The sequence below is a fragment of the Pinus tabuliformis genome, chromosome 1_1 (assembly GCF_031772625.1).
Source record: "Pinus tabuliformis cultivar Carrire ecotype Pingquan chromosome 1_1, CPIR1, whole genome shotgun sequence".
NCBI lineage: Eukaryota > Viridiplantae > Streptophyta > Pinopsida > Pinales > Pinaceae > Pinus > Pinus tabuliformis.
Genome location: NC_142297.1, coordinates 814735002 through 814761964, shown reverse-complemented (window position 1 = coordinate 814761964; position 26963 = coordinate 814735002). Strand labels below are relative to the sequence as shown.

Here is a 26963-nt window from a genome sequence, read left to right as displayed (position 1 = left end):
TAACTTCACATAATGATCTTGTATTCGCAATTCTTTATGGGTTCTGGGAGCCTTGATGTTAATTTAGAGTTATCTATTTTTTTCTGGGTGCATGACTTTTCAGGTTTTATCCACTTCCCCTTTAATATATATTATAAAACTTCCTTTTTCATATTGCCTTGATTTATCCCTTCTGGAGAACAAACTGGTTGAGATGGTTGTTGTAGTTGTCTCTGTCTCTAGGGGTGTCTTCATCTTCACAATTTTTGTTAGAATTGAAGCATGACAGAGGGTGTTCGGATTGATAATCTGCTAATATGGAGGTGAACAATCTATCCATATCATCGACGATTCTCTATTTGAGGAAGCAATAGCTATCATCTGTGGAGGAGTTTCAGGCTGTGAAACCTATAAACTCTTTTCTTTCTCTAGCAATGCTGTCTGAAGATAAATTGTTAGCATCTCTATGGGCTTAGTTGCAACTTTAGAAATCTCAAATGATAGAATATGAAACATGCCTAGAAAGCAATATTATTTATTCCTCAATACGCACCTGAAAGCTTTTACTTTGTTGAGTTCTGTACCCTCACAGAAATTCTCGAATGGTACTGTTATTGATCCCCAGTTGTTATTATATACAACTCAAGTCTAGCTCTTGATCCCATATTCCAGAAGCCATTTTGAAAGCTCATTGTCATCCAGCTCTATCTGGGGATTGATGAGAGGATAGCAAAGGCTCAGACCATTGATGACCAAATCAGCCAAAGCATGACTTTACCCAGATTTTTCTTTGAGCATGGAAAACTAACAAGTCTCCAAGAAAGAAACTAGGGATGGGGATTGATGACAGGATATCAAACACTTATAACCAAATCAACCAAACCTAACAGGCCTCAAAGAAAGAAAATATATCAACAACCCATATGGTAAGAAGTACAATATTTAAATAGATATCAAGGATGGATGGATAAAGCTGATTTTGGTCACATGCTGAGACTAAGAAACTGATCCAGGATCAAAATGGTTTAGAATGGAAGTGATTTCTTAACATTTTCCAAATTGTTGATAACAAGAAGAGGCTATGACACCAACTTAACCAAAAATGGCCAAAGGAAAGACCTAATTATTGGTAGGTGGGCACCATACTTCCTCACTTTAATTTTATCTTTCCATTTAAGAAATTTGTACCAGTTTTAAATTTAATAATTAAAAAAAACAAAACAAAAACACCTCCTAACATACCTTTAGCACCCCACACAACCATTGACTTCAAGGATCTCTTTGGCACCCCACACAACCATTGACTTCAGGGAATTGTTATTATTATTTACTTCGATTAAATTAAGTACAAACTTAATATTTTCAAATCTCATATTTTTATTTGAATTGATTCTTTCAAGTTATTATTGGCTGCTATGATGGAAGAATCTGCTCAGAAAAGGTGAAGTCCAGTAGACGAAAGAATGACTAGTTGCCTAGTCTCTTTCTCACCACATATAGGTCAACTGGAAGTTCAGGTATGCTATGAAGTCATGAATATGATTTCCATGTTGCTCTGGATTGAATCATTCACCTGTGTAGTCTAAAGACAAGTTGTCTCTACAGTGGATATTGATCATTATGAATATTTCGGTTGGAATCCAATGTGCCAGATTATTTCTAATATATGAAAACTCGAAATGGAGATGTGAATTCCTGCTAATGTAGTGTCATGTATCTTTCATATTTTGCAGTGTGAAAATGACCTGCAATGGAAAGTGCAATATTCTGGCAATTTTTTTGAAATTACATGTTGTGGGTAAGTAGATAGTCAAATCCTTTATAATCATCTGACCACTACCCTTTTGGTTGATTGACTATTTGAAGGATTAGCAATGGGATACTACAAATGTTATAATTGCAGGAGCATAATATTTCATAATTTTTACTTTGCAAGCATGTCATGCAGTTCCTCCACATGTGCTTCAAGATAAGTATGGGTATGGTGCAATGATTATAACCTTGCACAATGGTCCTGTACTCACAATGCTTGATGGTCCTTATCTCAGTTATCTTAATTGCAAATTTCTTGAATCTAAGGGTTCATAGATAAAATCAATATTGACTTGATAGTTAGGCTTTTGATTAAAAAAAATCTATCCATCCATACTAAACTGTAAAAAAGTGTCTTTAACTATAATAAATTTGTTGTGGATCAAGTGTTTTTGGAAGAAATTTTGCAGCTTGCCGAAAACATACAACATTTTGTATGAACACTCCACTCATTTTAGGGACAAACAAAGTTTTTTATGGATTCCAAAGTGAGTGCATGGTCTCGTTAAATTTGTTGTTGATCAAGTATTTTTGGAAGAAATTGTTTATACATTTCTAATGGATGCTCCACCCATCTTATGGACAAAGAAAGTTTTTTATGAATGCCAAAGAGAGTGCAAGACTCGGTTAAATAGAATGAAATGAAATGGATAACTTGAAATGATAAACAAAAGAAATGCTTAAATTGAGAAATAAATTATAAATTTAAAGAAATGCTTAAATTGGGGAATAAATTATAAATTTATGCGTGAGAATAAAAAAGGAATAATTATCAACCAAAACAGTTAATAATTTTCAAAGAGATTATCAAGATTGAATGGCTTTGAGGGGAATATTATTACTGATATTGATAAAAAAAATATGACTAGAATCCCTGATTAGGAAGCCCTCTAGTTACACAATTCCATACCCTACAAGCACATAGTTCCATATGGTGAGCATATACTACTTACCTTGTTCAAGTTCCAGAGCTTCAACATAGTAATACCATCATGGGATGGATCTGTGAAGATGCAATCACGAGTAGGAAGAGCATAATGTTGGCACCTGAGGATTGTGCCATCAGGAAGAACAAGCTTCTTGAGAAGATCAAAGTCATGGCCTCCTACTGCATCACTCACATACACTGGGCCTACGCATATGGCTCGAGATGTTGCATGGAATTTGGCACAGACATGATCAGACTGAAACATATCCTAGTCAGGTTGTATGAAGTTTCCCATCCACAAGCTGTTGAATCCGCAATGAATCATATGAACTCCTTGTAGCCAGTAAGCACCCATGGGATCGCCATTTGGATCCTGGAACCAGAAATCATCTCCTGTATCATTATAAGCCAATTTAATAAATTTATTTGTCTGGTTTGGTCTGAAATGTGTTCAAAATTTGAAGAATAATCATATTTCTTTTTCTATTATCTTACCCACTCGCCCCATAGCTATCTGTTTGGTCCCCAGGAAGAAGAAGTCGTTGCATTGCTCCATGCTGGCTATCAATCCGTTCCCACCCAAATTCTTTATCATGGACTGGCTTAATCCTTCGTAGTATGCTTTAGCCAGTTCTACTCTCCCCCCATATTCCTCAGCTAGAAATTCCAGTGTCTTTGCAACCAAACAAACAAAATATGTCAGAGATTATTCACTTGGCAAGATGTAATTTTATTGTGCTACAGTTTGGTTTTTTATTATAGGAATTGGTAATTGGGACGGTTTGTGTTAGTTTTTATTTTATTAGAGGAATTGACAATTGGGTCGGGCTATATTCATGACAGAGGGTTAAGGCTTGTAGTTGCATGAAGCAAGATCGATTCCAACCACAACACAGTTGCATCAAAGATTATAGTTACATAGAACAAAATCTATTCCAACCACTACTACTATAACCCTTGAGTGTAACTACCCACCCTTAAACAATACACGAACTGGTCAATCTAGAAATTGTGTGTAACTACCCACCCCTTAAACAAAACATGAATTGGTCAATCTAGAAATTGAACATAGTTCTTTTATCACTCAATAACTTTACATATCAAACCTTAGGAAGTTAACTACCCAAGGAGAAAGAGAACACTCCATATCAAAACCTTACCAAGTGAACTACCCAAGGAGAAAGAGAACACTGTTTCAGTTGAGAAATAATTTAAAAGAGATTTTAATAGATTTTTTCAAATACATTCTCTTTTAACAGGATAATAGTTTGCCTTTATCTTTTTTTAATCTTGTAAATGCTAAAATAGATTTGAATGACTTACATGAATGACGTCCACTTTCACTCTTGTGGCGCCCACTCTGGCCAGATATGAATGCATAGAATTATAAAAATCAACAGCCTGATGAGGATCCACAAGGCCAATCCCAGCTTCAACAACCTTATCTACAGCCAAATCCTGCATCATACAATTTACAACTGGGGAAATATTGAAGGGTATGTGCTTTACATTGAGGTGTGTAGCTCCTGGCCTGACACCACCCCATCCACCGCACAGGGCATGCTAGAAATAAACATCATCAAGGCCCTTGAACTCTTTCTTCAAATCATCAATAAATGCCTTGAGACCCATCTCTGTAACAGAGGAATTATCAGCACTAGTAATGCCAACTTCCCCATCTCCATTTTGAGTTGATTCTGTACTCTGACCTGGATCAACGAATAAGGACTTGGAACCATCAACACTTAATGATACATTACTATTAACAACAGAACCTTCACATTCTGCATCTTCATGGATTTCTGATAATTCTCCATCTACCAACTCGGTTTTTTTATTAGCCAATCTTGATTTCTCAGCTCTCTCCTGAGCTATAGCCATGCCAATCACTTTTTTGTGCTTCTCCTGATCAAATTTGGGAGAATCAAGCCTTCTCATAGTGCTTGCTCTATATTTTTTTAACTTATCACACTCCTCAAATCTATATATTATGCCTGTCATCTGAGATCCTCCAATAATGGCTAGTTGGCTAATCTCTTTCTAACCACATATAGGTCAGTTGGAAAATCAATTCTACTATGCAGCCATGAATATGATTGTCGTGTTGCTCTGGTTTGAAGAATTTCACCTTTGTATCTTATAAGCAAGTTGTTTCTACAGTGAATATTGATCATTATGCATATTTCGGTTGGAATTCAATGTGCTAGCTTATTTCTAATATATGAAAACTTGGAATGGAGATGTGAATTCCTGCTAATGTAGTGTGATGTATTTTTCATAATTTTTAGTGCGAAAACAACCCGCAATGGAAAGTGCCATATTCCGGAAATTTTTTAAAATTTCAGGTTGTGGGTAAGTAGATAGTCAAATCCTCTATAACTATCTGACCACTACTCTTTTGGTTGATTGATTTTTTGAATGATCAACAATGGGATACTACCAATGTTATAATTGCAGGAGCATAATATTTCAGAATTTTTACTTTGCAAGCATGCCATACAGTTCCTCCACATGTGCTTCAAAATAAGTATGGGTATGGTGCAATGATTATAACCTTATACAATGGTCCTATACTCACAACTCTTGATGGGTTGTGGGGGCCTCCATGTTAATTGGGAGGTATCTAAATTTTTTAGGGTGTATTAATTTTCAGGTTTTATGCACTACTCCTTCAATATATATTGTATAACTTCCTTTTTCGTATATGGTGACAACTTGAAATATGCAAGTTTTGTAATGTTTTGACTACAGTCCTTAGTTGTGAGGAAATGTCTAGCCCAACAATTATTAACAGACACATTGATCCCAGGAGCACTAGTACAATCCACTTTAGTGGCTTTATGCTTTGAGCCAAAGAACTCTTCTTGCAAGCTAAAGTGGGACATTCAAGTTTTCAACATCCTCTGTAATTAGTATTTTCAATGTGTATTTTCTATAACACATTTTTTATATTCGATATTTTTAATATTTTTTAATTTGTTCCAATCTATCGGTATGGAGGTACAACCATACCAGAACCTAACACTTCGTTTTCAGGTTAATGTATTAATAAGGAGTTGTCTACCAAGTGATAAATTTGCTAGGAGAGTTAAAACTTGTAGGAATCTAGTCATTTTTTCTTAAAAAATATGATAGCAAGAGTGTTTGAATCTTGTTTTTATGGTCAAAATGGATTCAGTATCATCAAAACCCACCAAAATCTTGAATTTTGACAGCTGTAACTGGGATTTCCAAAAAAAATCGCCAAATTTTACCAAAAACATACCTGAATTTCCATTATTTTCCTGACAAATTTGAAGCCTCATTAAATTACGTGTATTGATAATATTTTTGCTAGGAGTATTATATTTGCAGGTTTTATACAAATGGATTGTATATGTGGGAGTTTAGTAGCGGGGAGTCTAAATCAAGACTAACTACCAATCAACTGGTGACAAACCAATTTATATGGCACACTGAAAATGCTTTTCCATTTCTTGTTATATACGCAAGAATCTGGTGAAAGATTATAGTAATAACATAAAGCAGACATTTTAATGGTTTGTACCATTAAGGAACCAATTGTAATCATTTGACAACTGATCATAAGCCTCACTCACTAATTATATTCTCTGTACAACTTTATACTTATGTCAATATTCTAACTAGCTTCAACTACAACAAAGGACTTGATCTAAACAAGTAGACTTAGGATTCCTTTTCAAAAATGTATGAGGCTTCATAGAGGCTGGTGAGGCAATACTATGTGAGGGAACATCCTGCATGAATTTATCAAATTACCAAGCGCAGTGCCAAGATTATGATTCGCTTTTCATTTCTTTGTTTGATGTGTCTATCCCGAGTCTGATGAACTAGAATCATTTTCCCGTGTTTTCTATATCATCTTCAGAAGGAGAATCTACCAACCTAGGCCAGTGAATGTACAAAAACATTAAAAAGTAAAATGATGCAATGCTTTCTTATTTATGCTCATATATCATGTAATACAATTAAATTTATTGGGATAAATTTTGAAAATCTATCAACTCATAATAGAAACATCAATAAAATGATATAATCCATTGCAGTTGGTACACCTATGTTTGGTGCATTAATCACTGTATGAGATTGAAGGAATCTGGTGGAATTCTTGATTAGAACTATTGTTTGATTGGCAATAGCATGAACCTTGTGTTGTACAACATTTGTATTGACCGTGAAGGATTTAAGGAGCAGTAATGTTGTTTTCACTCAGCTTAGCAAGGATTATCAAATTGACTATTTATTCTTCCCTGTGGTATACAATCATTAGATCTTGTTTTCTCCCTTAACTGTAATTGCATAAAAATATTAGATTCATAGGATAGGGTACCATTAATCCTGTGATCCGATGGTTTTGGATGTTTTCTCATTAAATTCTTCAAAACTTATTTCCATTTGATCTTCCAAAATGTGATGATAATTTTGTTGGTTGCAACAATCCTACAAGTTATAATAACATAGATTCTATTATGAGGAATGCTTTCCAACTTGCATTCTTTTAGTGGATATGGGTAAGAAATATGTTCTTCCAGTAAAGAATAAATTCTTGTGTGTAGAGCCATTGGGTTTACTATGGTAATGATCATAACATTTTGCAGTCTTTTGTTTGTTGGTGTGTGCTTTAGTGGTTGAGACAGGGCATCACCATGTTAATGATCCAAAGTCAAACTTAGAGATCAAAGCCCTGAATTATAAGTTGGTTGAATTTTATGAGATTTATATGCACTATTAATTTAATAATTAATAAAAAAATATAGTCTCAGGAACCCTAAATCAACTTCTATTTATACATCTTTAGAATTTCATTTCTACTACATCTCTGCATCTTATTTAGATTTTACTTTATGCTTGCAGTACAAATTTGGCCTGAGATTTATATGCAATATTAATTCAATAATTAATAAAAATATATATTCTTAGGCACCCTAAATCAACCTCAATTTATACAACTTTAGAATTTCATTTATGCTACATCTCTGCATCTTATTTAGATTTTCCCATTCCCATGTCACGATTGTTCGTCAATTTATGCCTTACAGTGTCTCCTTTACAACATCTAGTGTAAATGCTAGTGTATTACATTGTAGAATAATGTGTGGTTTAATGTATTATTAATTTCCATGATTATTGGCTTTTCCATATCTTAATATCTTATTTCTTAAAATGATACATGGTTATTATCAAACTATATTATTATCAAATCTTTTTGATAAGCCTTAATATTTATAATAAATCTTCATAATAATATTATTTATAATACCTTATTATTATGAAACATTATTAAAGAATATTATTAAATTATAGGTTAATAATTATTTGTAAATTTACTTACCAATAGTTAGTTTAATTAGTTATTCTTATTTTATGAATGGATGTAGATGGAAAAGGAGTGGTCAACATTCAATTGACACAGGAAGGATATAAAGTTATCTTTCAAGGCTAAGAATGTGTTATATATGAAAATCCCCCAAGCAAGTAGTTGATAGCAAAGGTGCAGATGACAAGGAACATACTCTTTCTTCTCATTATGAATTACAATGGTCAGGTTAGTTCTTTTACAGTTGATTGGTGGAAGTAGTTACTTCCTCAGTTTCATTGATGACTATAGCATAAAGACTTGTGTTTACTTCTTAAAGCAGAAGTCTGAAACTTTTGCAAGGTTTAAAGAATTCAAAACCTTAGCAGAGAACCAAAGTTATCGATAGATCAAGGTATTGAGGTCAGATTGTGGTACATGATATGATTCAAAGGCATTCCAAGATTACTGCAAATAACATGGAATCAGAAAACAGTTTACAACTAGATACATATCGCAACAGAATGGTATAGTAGAGAGAAAGAACATAACCATTATGAACATGGAAAGAAGCATGTTGAAAGGAAGAAACTTGTCTAATGAGTATTGGGCAGAAGCAGTTGCATGTTCTATTTATGTGATCAACAAATCTCCCACAAAGATTGTAATGAACATAGCACCAGAATAAGAATGGTCATGTATTTCTTGCAACGTATCTCATCTCAGAGTATTTGGATGTGTAGCTTATGCACATGTGCCTAAGGAGTGAAGAGGAAAATTGGATGATAAAAGTGAAAAATGCATATTTACTGGTTATAGTGAGCAATCAAAAGCTTAGAAATTGTATAACCTTGTCACAAAGAAGACCATAATTAGCAGAGATGTTGAGTTCAAAGGAAAAGAGTAATTGAATGGAACTATAAACAAAATAGTTGATGCATAAGTGCCACTGATGGAAGAATATTATGTAGCTGAAAAGGAGCAACAAGAATCACAGGTGAAGACACCAAACGAAGACACACCAACAAGGACTCCAAGATTCTTAGAGCAGCATGGATCTTCAAGCACATCAACAGACCAAGATTCTTCCAGCAATCAATCAGGTGATGAACCAAGCAACGGTAAGAGAAATATGAGAAGTCTGAAAGATATTTATGATGATTTGGATGTTAGTTCAAAATTTTCATTGTTGTCATTCCAACCTTCTTCATTTAAAGAAGAAATTAGAGATGAAAATTGGGTGCAAGCCATGGATGAAGAAATTGAAGCTATTGAGAAGAATAATACATGGGATTTGGTTGATTCTCCAAAGGAAAAAAATCTCATTGGTGTAAAGTGGGTGTACAAGACAAAGTTGAATGAGAAAGGTGAGTGTTGTGGGGAAAAGTATCCAACACGGAATGACCCTATCCCACTCTAAGGGTGATAGTTCCTTAGCAACAGTCAAAGCAAAGCTATCTAAGATTACTTCTTTATGACATGCAAAAGAGGAAAGGAAGAGATCCACTTACCGATGTCTTGCGCAAATGGTCGATCCAATATTCTCTCTTTGCTGCTTGCTCCCAGCTCCTTGTCTTCTCACGGGCCCAGCTACACAAGATCCTGCAAATAAGAAGAGAAAGGGAAACTACAAGAAGCTTGCATTCATAATTGATTCAAGGATTAGCATAAATCAAATACGCAAGTAAGACAATACATCATTGAAACACATGCGAATAGAATAATCTCAAATGCTTTATTAATGGAAGAAAGTAAGGTTCAGGCGGTGATACAACCATAAGAGGCCCAATCCAGCATCACCTTCCCGACGGAAAGAAATCTCCTCTTCACCTCCCTCAAGCAATCACCCAATACTCTCAACTGTAAACCAACAACAATTCTTTGCACAAAATTCCGGCCTCCAGATCCCATGGGATGAGATCCTTATATAGAGTTTTGGAGTGAAGATAAGTCAGCTTGATGTGTGATTGTTGTCCTCTTCAACCCCAGTTGTTCTTTAGTTCTTGAGTCCACTCGGAGATTCTACCTTCCACTTGGAGTTTTAGAACCTCTTTACTCATCATTAGGCGAATCTTCTGATCCAAGTGTCAATTTGGAAGCTTCCTGAGCACTGGCACATTGAGGAAAGATTCCTCCACATGTCCAAACTCGCTCAGCGCATGTAGCCTTTGATGAAGTTGACATTCAGCGCAGGTACACCATGGAGCAGTTGACATTCAGCGCAGATGCTCAGTGGAGCAGCTGCTTTGATCCAAAATTGACCTGTTTTTGAGTGTTTTTCAGTGGAGAACTGATCTGAAGTGCTGTGGTTTGCTGACCTTGTTCCTCTAGGGGTAGGAACAACATGTTTAGGGACTTTGGATCCCTTAGATTATTGACATTTCATGCTTTATGCTATAAGGCACAAAAATGTCTATAACAGTTGCCCCCTAAAGTATGAGGTCGTTTATCGGGCGAAATGCTTTATTAGGAGGATCCGAAGTTCATTCAATCGTCGGGAGGTGACCTGTAACAAAATACAATACAATACATTATTTTTCATACTGCTTTCATGATCTAGCTGATGCGGGCATTTCCCATGCTCAACTTTATAAATACATTTTCTGTACATAAACAGACGATCGTCTGATAGTAGACTGATAATTCTCTGCTTAAATTATCATCCTTTTAGTAGGATGATCATCTGCTGCACATGTCTATGTCTTTATCTCCTGAATATATATCGCAGCCCGGATGGATGAAACTAGATCCGGGGTCTTCAAACTTGTCCGATCTTCACTCTAAGTACAGGTCGATCCATGTGAGAATTTCTTGGAGTCGAACATGGAAAGACATCGCTTGATTACCAGTCAATAATGTAAACTGTTAACAAGCGCAAGAGGAATCACCGATAATGATGATGACCCTCAAGGTACTACAGCACAATTCACGTGGCATGAATATAGGATTTGGCGTCGAACACCACGCAAAGTCTCCCGGTCGAAGGTCATTAGTGTATACCTGTCACCGGAAGTGAGAAACTTGCCATTGAGGCATGCAAGCTTCAAAGTACTGAGGGGGTGTCCCTAGATCAACTTCTTGGATAATGAGTTGATGTCGACAAGAAGCGATCTGTCAAAGGAGGGCCTTAATGAATCCCACATCAGTGACACGGAATGGAGCTAGTAATTGTGATGATGGTGAAAATGATCTGTGAAATATGATTCAGGGTGGCGGTCATGAAAGGATGAAAGATGATGTATGGCAGTGGATGGGACCCGATTGACACTCTCTGAATGACATCTCTTGAACATATAACGACACTGATGTGATGGATCGGTAGCATTACCCCAAATGTGGATGGTATGGCGAGACCATGGTGAAGGGACCGGTGAATGAAAACAACCCAACCCGATGTTTTTACGGAGGCAAAAGTGTCATGTTCAAGAGCGACTTGCTACCATTAAGCTTTGAGGTTCTCCCAATTTTTCCCCAGTCATTTCTGACCAGTACCTCTTTATTTTTGTCAAGCTTGAGGAGGATAACATATGCTTGTTCTATAACCTGCCCTTCGGGCAAGCCCATCGCTATGTTTTAACGAGCCTAGCGATAGGGAAACTTGTTCTCGTCTAAAGACAAGTTTGTCGCTATTCAGTATTTTTAACGAGCTTAGCGACAAAGACAACTCGGTCCTTTTCATTTTTAGAGAGTCTAAAAAGGGTACATAAAGTTAACTCCAAAGGTCCTTTTTCGTCATCTAATCCCTTAAGTCCGAAAAAGTATAAAACAATACAGAAGGGATGAATGTTCGATAGCTTTATCGAGCCGAACTAGACAAGCGCTCGATCTTTTTGTGCAATAATCCCTCAGGTCCAAAAAGATTAAAATCTAGAGGATCGATAGCTCTTCCGGTCCTTTTAACGAGCTGGAAGGCCAAAACTCGGGAAACTTTTCATATTTTACGAGTCAGTGAAAAGAGCTCAAAGAAGACTCGTATCTTGAGGAACGAGTGATAAACAGGGATAGCAGCAGATTCCAGGTACAGGTTGGAATTTTCCAATCATGGCAGTGTCACAAGGATGGCTAGGTGAAATCACTCTTCGCAACTGTTCCTCAAAATAGGTAAACAATCAAGCGGATGTGAATGATCGGCCAAATGAAAAGTGGAGGTGACGGTGCAAACACGACCAAGGCTTTTATGGCTGATGAATTTACGGTCCCAAATGGTTATTTACCGGTTCATTTTTTCTTGATGAGCTTGAACTCTGGGGGAAGCTTGCTCACAGGTGCATTTATTTTTTAACGAGCATGAACTCTTGCTAAAACTGCTCGGTTTTGCGTTTATTTTTTAACGAGCATGAACTTTGCCAAAACTGCTCGTTTTTGCGTTTATTTTTTAACGAGCATGAACTTTGCCAAAACTGCTCGTTTTTACCAGTCATAAAGTAGGAAGGTCTCCTGGTAGGTTGCTCGCTATTTTTTAAGGAGCTTCATCTCGCTATGCTTTGCTCCATATACTCTCTTTATGCAAGCTGGGTATCGACTTATCCTACGGGTTAGAGGGGTTAGATCTACCTAAAAAACTAAAAAGTCGCCCGTGCTTGCATTCCAAGAGGTTTGCATGCCCCTAGGTATAAAGTCTAATTTCAAGGTCGCCCCTACTTTTCCGTTAAAAACCCTTGTTTTCAACGGGTGAGGCCTACCTCTTTCAGGTTACCCAAAGATTGTTCCGTTAATCTTTCAAACAAAACATTTCTTCGGCTATGCCTACTAAAGATAGACAATGGTGAGTAACGGGCCCCCGTCCTCCCACATAACTTTAACAAAAGAATCTTTTTCCAGAACAATCACATTCCTAACTGCCCCTTCTTCTTCATGAGAGCCGGACTTTCTTGCCGGCTCTTACTCTTATGAAGATGAAGGAGGGGACGGGGTACGGACTAGTCATATTCTCCCGCGGAAATTCTACTTTACACCCAAGGTTTTTTTCTGACCCCAGCAGACCAGGATGCATGCCCCCTGGGTTCCGGCCCTACTTTCCCGAATAACTCGCACTCATTAGGAAGAAGAACCGGAGGTAGAGACCTTTCTTGATCGAAAAGACCATTCAGGATAGGTATGTGACTATTTACGATGCGTGATCCCGGAAATGAAAGTTGGTCTACGAGTTTGACCATTCTTCCTTCGTATGGAAAACACATTATTCGAAAGAGTGAGGAGACTATTGCTTCCATGCAATATATGTAGTCTCGTCCAAGGAGTAGGTTATAATCCAAGGGTCCTTGGACGACCATCAAATTCATCTTGACAGCCTTCCCTTTCAATGTAATAGGAACATTAGGTAGAATCCCTAATGGTCGACTGGTTCCTTTGTCAAAACCCGAGAGATTCCTTATCTCAGGCAAAAGCGCCGGGCAACCCAGTGCTTTCCAAGCAATAGAGGACAGGATACTCACAGATGCCCCTTCATCAACGATAGTTCCAGCCATCACCATTTTGTATATTTGGACTATAATTCTAAATGGTATACTGGCTGGCAACCGGGGTCTGCCTAGTTGGTTCCAATCAAAGGACACAACCAGGTTGCTTGGTGGTGGGACCGAATATACGGCCGGATATGATCCTGACAATGCTCCTTCCTGCAGTAAAGGAGTGGGCGCATTCCCCTGATGCTCATCAGAATCGATGTTGATGAAAAGAATCTGGATGGTGTCATCCTTACTCTCTTCGGTGAGGGTGTCAGCCGAAGATGAATCTTCAGTGACGGTGTCATTTGAAGACGAAACTTCTGAAGGGAGAACCGGGTCAACTGCCGTTTTGACCTTTGGACTTTCGTCCGGTCCGGATTCAGTAGTTTCATCTTCAGTGACTGACGCTTCAGCTGGCCCCACGAGCGGGGCAGCTGTATTTTCAACCAACGAAGGACTTGGCGCGAGTTTTTGATATCCAGGAGGAAGTAGCAACGGTGCAACCGGTTGATCTTCCAAAACTCTCTTTGCTTCGTCTAAAAAGGGACAATGGCGGAGGGTGTGATTGCCTTCACACAGTTCACAGGGGAATCTCATTCCCCTTCGTCGTCTAGAACCTTCACTTTCGCTGATCGATGGTAAGCATTCAACCTGGCTGTCAGAGGTTGATGCTTCCGAACTGTGCAAACGAGGGGACCAGTCCCTTAGTATTCGGGGAATACTGGGACAATCACGGTGGAAGTGGTCTCCTTCACATATGACACATGGCGGCTTAGGCCTGGTCTGTGCCGTGTGTGGATTTTGGTTAGATGTCTTTTGCTTGCCCCCAGCCGCCTTTGGCTCCTTCTGCTTCTTTTCCTTCTTCTTCTTCTCCTTTTTCTTCTCTATGGGAGCTCGGCTTTCGGCGGCTCGACCTTTCGAAGAGGAAGGATCGGAATCCTTCTTCTTCTCTATGGGAGCTCGGCTTTCGGCAGCTCGACCCTTTGAAGAGGAAGGATCGGAGGAAGATCTGTAAGAAGCGGAAGGCTGGAGGGCAGCTCTAGACTGGTCTAACGGTTGACTCGACTGTTCAGGAACCGTGGTGGTCTGAACTACAGTGGTTGAGAATAGCCAAACTGGCAGGCCAATTGTCAGTCCTGGAAGCGACAATGTGGCCATGTGGGGCGCACCAACTTCTCCCCAAGAGGAGAAAGGGCTAGGGTTCCCATCATGTGGAATCCCTTGGTCGGCGTGTTCCATGTTCTCAACCTCAAGATCAACGCAGGAATAAGGGGTGATTATGTTCCGTTTAGAATGAATTTTATATGACGACGCTTTAGACACGACTTGCTTTTTCACTTTTTAAGAGTCGAGAAAAAGCTAAAGATGACTCTAGTCTCCTTCGATGTATTAACGAGCCCGAAGTGACAAATGCTCGGATGGGCTTTTTCAGTTATAGAGTTTGAAAAAGGCCAAAAGAAACTACTCTGGAGTTCTAGGCAGAGGGTGTGCCAAACCTTTCGCGAAACCACAGAATACGTTTTACGGTACGAGTGGTCGATCTTCGTGAATGCTGTGTTCACTGCATCGCGATCAGTAGGGCGGCCGACACGGCTTCCTATGGATAAAGGCTTTGTTCCTATAGGGGTCTCCCAATATACGCGATGGTACGCGGGAGCACAAATCCTTATTAGTGCTATCGTCCCTCAGGAGGAATCACCCACCTTCGTAGAGATCGACAGTCACTATGTTTAACGACGCCGGAACACGTCTCTACCTAGACCTCTACTGTGTTTCGTTATGTTTCAAAGCGTTGTTATGTAAATTCAGTTCGTTTTAGGTTGATCTTGCTTAGCAGTTTGCCTTTATGGATCACCACGTGATGTATGATACAACTCCTAAATGCAGTCTAAGAATGATAAGCAAGCTTTTTCAATTCTTTCAACTTATGAAAATCTTAACTACTGAGGGAAAAGAAAGACATCATCTTTTCAAACAGATCATAGAGCACACACTGATGCACTTTTCCTAAGTCGACATGCAAACTGTCAAAATGCACATGCACAATGCAAGTATTTCTTTTCTTCTTCCTTAATGTTTATGTATTACAAAAAGAAAGTTGTTGTATGATTTCGAATTCAATTTCAAGCGAAAATAAACAAGCTTTTGTCCAATAATCAAAAGAACACCTTAAGATTCACTCGTTTCAACACAAGAAATACTGAAATCTGAACCACATAACGGAAGCAAATGCTCAAGCAGCCATGAACAGCAATAAACTAGCTCTTAGAATCATGACGACACTTTATCACAGGTCTAGATCCAAGAGGCCACAGCAAGACTAGTTCACTTTCGCTACGGGAAACTGTGAATGAAAGTAAGAAATACAATAAGAACAATCACGGTTTCTTCACACAACTGAGGTGGAATGATGGCAAAGAAAGGTAATTTCAGATGGGTATACAGGTTGACAACAGGCTGCAAAAACAATACTGAAAATTGGGCAACAGAAAGCAGGGAACCCCAGTAGCACAATGCAAAACTGGTTCAGCGCAGGTAGAACACTGTCAATCTGACATTCAGCGCAGGTAGCCCCTTCGGGACCTGCGTTGCAGCGCAGGTAGCCTTCACTGCAGCTGCACTGAAGAGAAAACTCTCGTCTCTCTTTGGTTCCGGGTCACAGATTGCTCAAAAATCAATTGTTTTTGGCCAAATCAGAGGCTATCAATCAAGTATACTCTAGAGGATGATTAAAGGAAGATGAACACTATCACAAAGAGCTAATAAGAGTCCTTGTGGATCAGCTCTTCAAATCATAAACATGCCCAAAACTGAGCTAGAGTAGCTACCCTCTACTTTGCCTTCGAATGATTCGAATGCAGTTCGATTCGGTACTCCCTTTGTTTAGGAAATGAATAGCAAGAAACACAAGCTACCAACAAGACACGATCCCCAGTGGAGTCGCCAGTCTGTTGTGGGGAAAAGTATCCAACACGGAATGACCCTATCCCACTCTAAGGGTGATAGTTCCTTAGCAACAGTCAAAGCAAAGCTATCTAAGATTACTTCTTTATGACATGCAAAAGAGGAAATGAAGAGATCCACTTACCGATGTCTTGCGCAAATGGTCGATCCAATCTTCTCTCTTTGCTGCTTGCTCCCAGCTCCTTGTCTTCTCACGGGCCCAGCTACACAAGATCCTGCAAACAAGAAGAGAAAGGGAAACTACAAGAAGCATGCATTCATAATTGATTCAAGGATTAGCATAAATCAAATACGCAAGTAAGACAATACATCATTGAAACACATGCGAATAGAAGAACCTCAAATGCTTTATTAATGGAAGAAAGTAAGGTTCAGGCGGTGATACAACCATAAGAGGCCCAATCCAGCATCACCTTCCCGACGGAAAGAAATCTCCTCTTCACCTCCCTCAAGCAATCACCCAATACTCTCAACTGTAAACCAACAACAATTCTTTGCACAAAATTCCGGCCTCCAGATCCCATGGGATGAGATCCTTATATAGAGTTTTGGAGTGAAGATAAGTCAGCTTGATGTGTGACTGTTGTCCTCTTCAACCCCAGTTGTTCTTTAGTTCTTGAGTCCACTCGGAGATTCTACCTTCCACTTGGAGTTTTAGAACCTCTTTACTCATCATTAGGCGAATCTTCTGATCCAAGTGTCAATTTGGAAGCTTCCTGAGCACTGACACATTGAGGAAAGATTCCTCCACATGTCCAAACTCGCTCAGCGCAGGTAGCCTTTGATGAAGTTGACATTCAGCGCAGGTACACCATGGAGCAGTTGACATTCAGCGCAGATGCTCAGTTGAGCAGCTGCTTTGATCCAAAATTGACCTATTTTTGAGTGTTTTTCAGTGGAGAACTGATCTGAAGTGCTGTGGTTTGCTGACCTTGTTCCTCTAGGGGTAGGAACAACATGTTTAGGGACTTTGGATCCCTTAGATTATTGACATTTCATGCTTTATGCTGTAAGGCACAAAAATGTCTATAACAGTGAGATTGACAGATTTAAAGCTAGACTTGTAGCAAAAGGATTCTCGCAGCAACTGGGAATAGATTTTGGAGAAATGTTTGCCCTGGTAGCCAGGTTGGACACTGTAAGAGCAGTTCTAGCCACAGCAGCTCAGAACAAGTGGAAAGTATATCAGATGGATGTGAAATTAGCATCTTGAATGGAATTCTATAAGAAGAAATTTATGTGAAACAACCTCCAATATATGAAGTTGAAGGTAACAAAGAGAAAGTTTACAGGTTGAAGAAAGCTCTCTATGGAATGAAGCAGGCGCCTAGATCTTGGATATCAGAATTGACATCTACATGATAAAGAATGGAATTTGCATAATAACATTGAACCTACCTTACAAAAAAATGTAAATGACCATGGAAAAATTTTGATTGTTTGCTTATATGTTGATGACATGATTTTTATCAGTGATTTTGAGTTAGATGAATTTAAAGCAGCCCATTGTGACACTTTTGTCAGCGGAATCATAATCTGTAGTAGAAACATCAGCAGCATGTCAAGCAGTCTGGTTAAGAAGAGTATTTGATGGACTAAAGCGAAAACAACAAGGATCAATAACAATATATTGTGACAACACCTCAACAATTGCACTATCCAAGGATACTGTGTTTCATCAGAAGAGCAAGAATATTGATACTAGATATCACTTTATTAGAGAACTTGTGAGCAATGGGGAAGTTCACTTAAAGCCTTGTAAATCTAGTGATCAATTGGCTGATATATTTACTAAGTCATTAGCAAAAGATGTGTTTTAGTTTCATAGAAGAAACTTGGGTCTTGTAAGCATAGCTGAGACATAGACCAATAGGCATGTTTGAGTTCTCTTGAGTCATGTTTTAGTTCAGTGATCGTAATTAAGGGGGAGCATTAAAATAAGTTAATTACTCCCGCATGAGGAGTTGGCTAAAATTAGAGAATGAGTTAACTGAGTGTTGAGTGTTGAGTCAAGTCGAGTTAAGTGATAGACGACTTTTAGTGTGTGGTTGCATGTCAAGATATTTTGGCTGAGTCTCTAGTAGAAAAGGTCAAATACCCTTCATCGGGTTTATGTGATCAATAGAAGAGTTGTAGCTCGTGTGTTTTGTGTGTTAATTTGTGTTTTGTCTCCTCTTCCTTTCCAATATTTTTTTTCCCGTTTAATCATCAGACTAATTGACTATCTAGATAATGATGTTGATTGTCATATATGAGCTATTATTGTCAATTTTCTCATTTGGCATTCGATCCAAAAAACTTGAGAGAGAGAGAAAGGGCAGATGATATGCTTACAATAGGTTAATCACAACCTTCATCCACCTTCGTGTGTTACCTCGTTGAGCCCACTGTTAGAACTATTCAAGGTGAAATTGAAACGATTGAATGAATGAAATGGATGAATGGACAACGAATGCAATAAACAAATTATTTCTTAGTCTATTTGAAACAAATAGATCTGTCAATTATATTTTTTATATTCTTGATTACTTTTTCAAATTGCTTTCATTCTTATAAAGTTTGGTATTTGAAATAAAGAAGCCTTTCAACAAATTATATTTAAATATAATTATTACTATAGTGGTGGTCTTTATCAGAATAACAATTTATAAACTTCTATAATATATTAGAATTGGTTTTTTCAAAGTCTCATTTCCTATGAGCTAAGTATGGTGAGTTGTAAGTTCATATAAGGACTTGCATCTGACCAGTTGTGGTATTTATTATTAACAGATACTGGTTCTCCTCCATTGCTATATAATGGACAATGGTTCTCCTCCATTTCTACATAATGAAGCTCTTTTTTGTACTTTGACACAAGTTTGTGAGTAATAAGATATTCTTACTTGGTATCACACTAGGTTCGTTTCAGGATTTACGTTTGAGGGAGGGTGTTGTATTTTCGCACTCACCTCATTAAAAATCTATCATGTGGACTTAGGGCCACTCTGAGGTACACCCTAAGACCAATAAAAAAGTAATGATAATGGTTTGAAAGTTCTGCAAGTTTTAGTGTAATTGAAAATCTAACATAATAGCCCTTTATGAATTTTTATTATTAAAAATTTATGCATAGATAATTTAAAATTATTCTTCATCTTGTACATGATGTAATAGATGAAATTAATAATATCGTATGAATTCACAATATTCATGCATTGACCATATGAATTCATAATTAAAAATGACATATAATTTACATTGAATGCATTTGGCTCCAAACATCCTCCCCACGATGTTCCATTCGCATTCCCTTACACTATACGAGAATGAACATAAATTTGAAACATAACTTATGGCACCTACGTGGAATTAGCATTGAACACAAGGACTCTTGTTCCTCTACCGATGGTCGAGTTACTTCGTTTCTCTCTCATGAGTATAATATGTAGAGTCCACAGGCGAACCTACTATCACCATTTCGTTTATTGTGAATGGTAGGTTTTGATGTCCTAGGGTTTACTAAACCTAGGATTTGGTGCCCTATGTTTTGATGCCTTTCATTAGTTGTGGGTTGTTGCCATTTCCGTTGAAGATAGTAGCTTAAGAATGTTAAAATAAGATAATTTCTTTGGCATGAAGAGTTAGTTAAACATAAAAAGTGAGTTAACTGAGTGATTGAGTGGTTGAGTGTTTGAGTGTTGAGTCAAGTCAAGTTAAGTAATATACAACTTTGAGTGTGTGATTGCATGTGGTTGCATGTCAATATATTTTAGGTAGGTAGTTAGTTGGAAAAGGTTTAAATACCCTTCACCGGGTTCATTGTAATCATCATGTTTTGTGTGATCAATAGAAGAGAAGCAACTCGTGTTTTGTGTGAATTCATGCTTTGTCTCCTCCGCCTTTCCAACAAATTGGTATCAGAGCCAGAGAAGAACAATTAGAAATTGTGTAGCCACGACTTGCTGAGTGCTTAAGTAAAAAGTCGAAAGTTTCACTGCAATGGTTGAGCAATAAGCCATAGCTTGCTGATTTTTTTTTCCTGCCACAAGAAGAGGAGAGTAGCTTTCAAAAATAAAAGTCATCTAATCACCGTGATTGACAAATAAAAGCTGAGAATAAAAAAAAATTGTGGCCCCATATGCTGATAGTCATTGCCATAGCTTCGCTAAGAAGTGTGACAAATCTCAGCAAGTACGAAGTCATACTTTTTTAAAGTCACAAGGGCCGTATTGAGTCAACATCTGCTTGCTTAATCCAAAGTCAAGGAGTCGCGTGGGTTTTTTATTTTGAAGGTTTTTATTGAAAAGCTTTTGTTTTAATTAGAAGTTATTTTAATACATTGAGTGGGAATGAGCGCTCTTTAAAATTAAAGTTTGTGTTTTTGTTGGTTTTTTTTTAATGTATAAAGATTTTTCTTTTAAATCTCTTACATATATATATAAAAAAATATATCAAGAGTTTTTTCAAAAAGGTTTTTGAAAAAAAAAAAAAAAAATATATATATATATATATATATATATATATATATATATATTAAATAGAAAAACGTAGGGATTTTATTGAAACGGTATTTTTTTAGTAAGAGTTTTACAAAGGAGAAATTTATGGTTTTTCCACAAAATGATTTTTGGAGAAAGATGGCTTTCTCAAATTTCCAGCCATAGTTCCCACCATTTACAAGGAAAGATTATGATGTGTGGGCCATTAAGATGGCGGCCATGTTGTAGGCAAATGATGTTTGGGATTATGTCAAGTTTGGGTTTTCAAAACCTAAGAACAAAGAAGAAGAATAAGCTATCGTTCATACAAAGAGGGAACAATGGAAGAAAGACAAGAAGAAGAATGCACGTGTGTTGCAGCTTATTCAGCAGGGAATGGACCTAGCAGTGTTCCAGAAGATTATGATCACGTCTTCAACAAAAGTAGTTGGGATACTTTGGCGACAAACTATAAAGGTATGGCCAAAGCCAATGTTTTTAAGTTGCAGAATATTGGAAGAGATTTTGAAAGTTTACAAATGAAGGAAACATATGACATTGATTCTTTCATGAATTGGGTCATAACTGTTGTAAATCAGTTAAATATTTATGGTGAAGAAATTAAAGATCAAACAGTGGTTGAGAAGGTCCTCTGATCTTTGTCTACCAAATTTGATATTGTGGTAGCAGCGATAGAAGAAGCCAAGCATTTGGCGTCATTGACAATTGATGAGCTGATGGGATCACTTCTATCACATGAGGCAAGGATAGATAGAAATAAGGATTCCACTTTAGAGACCACTTTCAAAAGTTAGGTTTCTATTTCAAGAGACAAAGGTCAAGATAGAAGTAGATCGAGAGGCAGAGGACGAAGTGGAAGATATGGTGGTCAAAAAGATGGACGAGAAGAGCATGAACATGAAAGTGGAAGCAACTAAAGAAGCTTCAATGATAACAAAAGAGCTGGAAAATCAAAAGTGATATGCTATTATTGCAATAAATTTGGTCACTATGCTCATGATTGCAGGAAGAAGATAGTTGATCAAGGGAACCAGAAAGCTAATGTCACTATACAGAGCACTAACTTCATGTTCCTAGCTTGCCATACCATGCATGAACCTTCTACTAGTGTGTGGCTATTAGACAATGGTTGCAGTAACCACATGACAGGCAACAAGGATTTGGTTGCAAATTTCAATCAATCTGTGAAAATAGAGGTAAAGTTGGGGACTGACAAGACTATGGAAGTAGGTGGTAAAGGAGTGGTCAACATTCTGACTAAGCAGGGGGAGCCGAAGACAATCATAGAGGTATATTATGTTCCTAGTCTCAAACATAATTTTTTAAGTGTTGGTCAATTGACATAGAAAGGATATAGAATTATCTTTCAAGGTCAAGAATGTGCTATATATGACAAGTCCCCAAGCAAGCAGCTGATAGTGAAGGTGCAGATGGTAAGGAACGAACTCTTTCATCTAATTTTGAATTACAATGGTGTTGAAGCCTTGAAAATCATTGCTTACAACATGGGTAAAAACCACTCGGTCTGAACCTTGGTTGGCAATTCCTTTTCCGTTTGGTGTAGTGGCTCCGACTAGGGATAAAGGGACCAATTTCCCAATCTATTTTATGATCGTTCTGATGGGGTGATATGTGATATTTGTACTAATGTTTAAGCTAAAAGTAATCTAATTTAAACTAATAATCATATGTATATATCCTAATTTAAACACTACCTAGCTATGACTATACCCGGGAACAAATTTGAAGTATGCAATCTCCAATAATGTCTGAAAGTAATTGGTAATAAAGATCATTCAATTGCAATAAGAAATGAAATTGTTTTAACAATAATCATTTCGGATAAATAGTTAGCCGAAACGATTGTGAAAGATATATTGCATAAGAAATTATTCATGTATTTGGCATAAAGTTTATGTCATCACCATACAAAAGTGCAATAAATGATAACAAAGATTGAAACTTTCATACATAAACAGCTTGAGGAGAAGTTATTGCTTAATACATAAGTAAAACAAAATTACGAGATAAAAGTATCATTTATAATAAGTCGTGTTCATGTGATTCAACAATATTGATCTACTTCCAATCAATGTAACACCATCTAAGAGCACAAAAGTGAAATTTCAGTAGAAGATTGGAGATAAGATAAAAATAAGTCATGTTCCATTCATTTCACCAGAACTTACTCAAAGAGACAAAAGTGCATGTTTTGAAGATTGTTTCTGATAAAATTTCTGGACCTCTCTCTAAATGCATGAGAAGGGTTTAAATACTACACTATAAAACTAAAAATAGATTATTACTGAAATAGCTAAGGAGGTTTAAACGACCTTCCTCAAATTATGCAAAATAAAACAAAAATAGAAATAAACATGGTAACTAACTCCTTTGCGTTTGATCTTTGAGATTACAGATGTCTGTCATGAGCTTAAGTTGTAACGGTCGACTGATTTCAGATTTTAACTACCCAGTGAACATGGCATCGGTTAGTGTTGACACCATTTTCTCTGTAGAGGTGGTTAGGCATCGCAGGGTCATCTACTCGCTGTGAGGCTTCACTAAATGTTGCCAGTATGCTTCCGAGTTTAGCCTTGTCCTTTGCCTAATTACTTCTCATTTTTCCTTTCTTGCTTGCCTCCACTATTGTTCGAGTTGTTTGACATTTGGAAGAAAACCTGGAATGGACTCTGCTACCAGGTTGGTGCTATGTAAATTTTCATTGATGTTCTCAATAACATTGTTTGTTGCTGCTTTTGCATCTGTTGTTTCCTTTTCTGCCTATCTAAGCCTAGAATCCCAGTCTGCAAATAAAATTTCCTTGTGTGATTCCTCTAGTTTAGGAAAGTCGGCCTTTCTCCCATCTTTTGAATTCTGCCAGGTAATGAAGTCGGAAACTATTTTCAAGATTTCATCATATTCGAGTCTCATCTCAATGACTTGACTCGTCAACCTGTCACTTGTCTCGCAATAGGAATTCCATTGTGAGATCTTTTGGCATAATAGTTCCTTTTGGTGCATCAGCTGGGAGTTAAGGCTAAGTGCTTTAGTAATAAACTGATCAATTTTTGGATCATCATTATGCAGATCAATTATTCCTTGTATCTATGCTTCCTTTTCTGCTAAGCTGGCTTGATGTTTTATTTGCATCTACTCGAATTCTTGTTGGAGCTTAGCTAACTGTGATTCTGCTTGTTGGTTAGATTTTTCTTGTTGTAACTGTTGTTCTAACAACAAAATTTTATTTTCCCTTTCCTTGAAAAAAATTTGCACCTCTGTTTCTTTATCGATATTCGTTGTAGCATAGGCTCTTGCAAACTGCGATAACCTAGTAAAGTTGGCAGATGGGTCGATGGGTGAGTCTTTCTAGACAATATCCATCGGTTCATTATCGAGAGTAGTAGCAGTTGTAGCATCCAACTTCCTCTTCTTCCTTTGTCTTTTAACAATGGCTTTGTGGGTAGGGCTATAGAATACATCTAAAGGAGGAATCTCCTCAATCCTCAAAACAATTTCAGAGGTAGGAGTGACAGGAATGTGCTCTACCTCTTGAGTATTTACAGTTTTCTCTACTGCAATTTCTTGAGTTGTTTTGTGTTGTGGAGTTTGTAGCTCTGGCATTTGTTCCTCTGCATGGAGATTTTTATTAAAGTGCTCCCATTCTTCATCTAAATCAATCACCAAGGGTTTTATTGGCTGGGTGGAGGTGGAATGAATTTCAGTCTGTTTTTCTTTGAATTTTTCTAAGCTGTCTTTTCTGTAGACTGGGCTGTATCTCTTTCTGACTCCTTACTTTTGCTTCTCCCATTCTGTGATTGTTGTTCTGAGTGCTCTGACTCCCTGGTAGATTTCTCTTGGGATTCTGCTTGGGAATCATCTCTAGAGTTTCCTCTGGAACTTCCTTCTAGGCTTATGCTAGGAGTCAGCTCCCTTATTGGTTCAATCCGCAATTCATCCAATGGGACCTTTAACAATCTCCTTTCTCTATATTAATGAAAGGCATCAAGCTCTTCTTTGTCAAAGAGTACTGATCATATGTGCTTCACTTTTGTGAATGTCTCTTTCTGTAGGAAGATATCATCCAATGGATCTTCCTCGTGACTGAATACTTTCACTTTTACCATGGTAGTAAAGTCTTTGCCAGTGCCAAATGGGTTATACTACCTTCCTAGGAATTTAGGTAATTATAGAGATAACATTATATCTACTTCTTTAAATGCATGCCCCACATCGTGTAGTGCAAATACTCCACACTAAAAAGGGAATGTAGGCCAAATAGCCTTTTTTTCTTCCTTTAATGCTTTTCTTAGCCTACCCTCACTGATTGTTTGATAGGATATCTCTCTGGGCATCAATTTGTCTGCAACATAATAGGGGAGGACATGTGGCGAGGTAATGCTGCCAAATACCCTGATATACATGAATGTTTCCTCTCCAAATCATCTGGCCACTGGGAGGATATCTACCTCGGATTCCTTCGAAAACCTAAGGGCATCTGGGTTGTAAACTTGTTTGTTGATAGGGAGCATGACTCCATGACAAATTTTGTAAAAATTTGGGTAAAACTAAGATTCCTACATGTCTTTATGGTATATATGAACGGAAAGTGGATCTTGGACAGTCCACTTCAATCCCACAATAGGAAATTTTGAACCAAAACAAATTTCATCCATCACATAAGCACTCATAAAAAATGGAGGGTAAACCCTCGTTGAGACACTCCTTTTCCTCCTATAATAGATTATTGCCTTTGCTAAATTATGAGACAGAATTTGGGCCGAATTCATTAGAGTTGCGTTTACAACTGCATCTATTAATGGCAGTCATTCTTGGGAAAATTTAGTTCTATCGGGCTTGCCATACATCCTACGTAGGATGGTCGCTTCGAAACTATGAGGGGGATAAATAAACGCAGTAGAGTACATACCATTTTTGTCCTGTTTTATTTTTCCCTCATTATTTGACCAGGTCTGGGTGAAATCTGCTGGGTCCTCATTGTCTTTGGCAAACTTCTCAACAAACTGTTTGTTGTACATGACTTGTGGTTCTGGTAGGTGGTACATAATTCGTAAGTTGTCTGGAAAAAAAGATCCCATAACCTCTTGGCTTCTGGTCCTGAATTCTCTGTCTGAGATATCGACCTCATCAATAACCCATTTAACCATATCTGTATAAGGGATTATCTTTGGGCACGCAGCTATGCGATGCAAAAATGAACATGCCATCTAAAAAATGGAGGCTTCTGAGGAATCTCGACCATCAACGGTGATCTTTGTTTCTAGCAGTCTTGGTTCCTCTTCTTCAAAGATATTATACATGGTTTCCCATGTAGAGGTTCCTCCATCTCTGCTGCATGTAGTATTCAAAAATACAGGAGTCATTTCTAATTTCTTAGAGGTGACTACCTTGCCTTTCTTCACCATCGCTCCTTAAGATTTGTTCTATGGATTGTTCCTGAAAGTGAAGAAAAAAAGTAGCTATTGAATATACAAAGATAATAATGAACGTGAAATGGAATAATACAGACAACTTGTAAAGGTGATAAAAGGAGTTTTATTTGAATGCAAGTAAGAAGATATCATATCACATTGAATGAATTTTCACACATAAATTCCATTAACCTTCACTAAATTCCAACTAATGTTTCGTTATCACTTAGCTTTAATGGTCATAAATGTCTGCATCGTGACTCGCGAAGAAAGATTCTAAGGTGGCAAGCCTTTTGATTGTGATGATGTGGATTTTTCAATTTGTGAAGCAATATCACAGACCGCATTATCACATTATTCCATTTTTGTTTTCTTATCGTCTCTTATGTTACTGCAAGATGTGATATGTGAGAGCGAGTGCTTGTTATTATTTCTAAGACATAGCTCATTTGTTAGGTTTTCTATGTAAAGACCTTTTTACTAAGTGACAGACCTAAAACATTTGTTTGTAATGTATGTCGGGAGTGGGTCTGGGTCTTGATCACATTTCACAATTTTGACCGATGGTAAGTTTGTGGTGCTCTTTTAAATGCTCGAAATGTGATG

General features: G+C 37.5%; 1 pseudogene across 1 annotated transcript; it reads right to left on the bottom strand.

Moving 5' to 3' along the window:
* Positions 1 to 2648: 2648 nt before the first annotated feature.
* On the bottom strand, positions 2649 to 5996 carry LOC149216556 (stachyose synthase-like; annotated as a pseudogene). The gene is made up of 4 exons (XR_016250092.1): positions 5985 to 5996; positions 4043 to 4759; positions 3215 to 3392; positions 2649 to 3112 (listed from the first exon to the last, which is right to left on the bottom strand). The product of XR_016250092.1 is annotated as a stachyose synthase-like (transcript).
* Positions 5997 to 26963: the final 20967 nt, after the last annotated feature.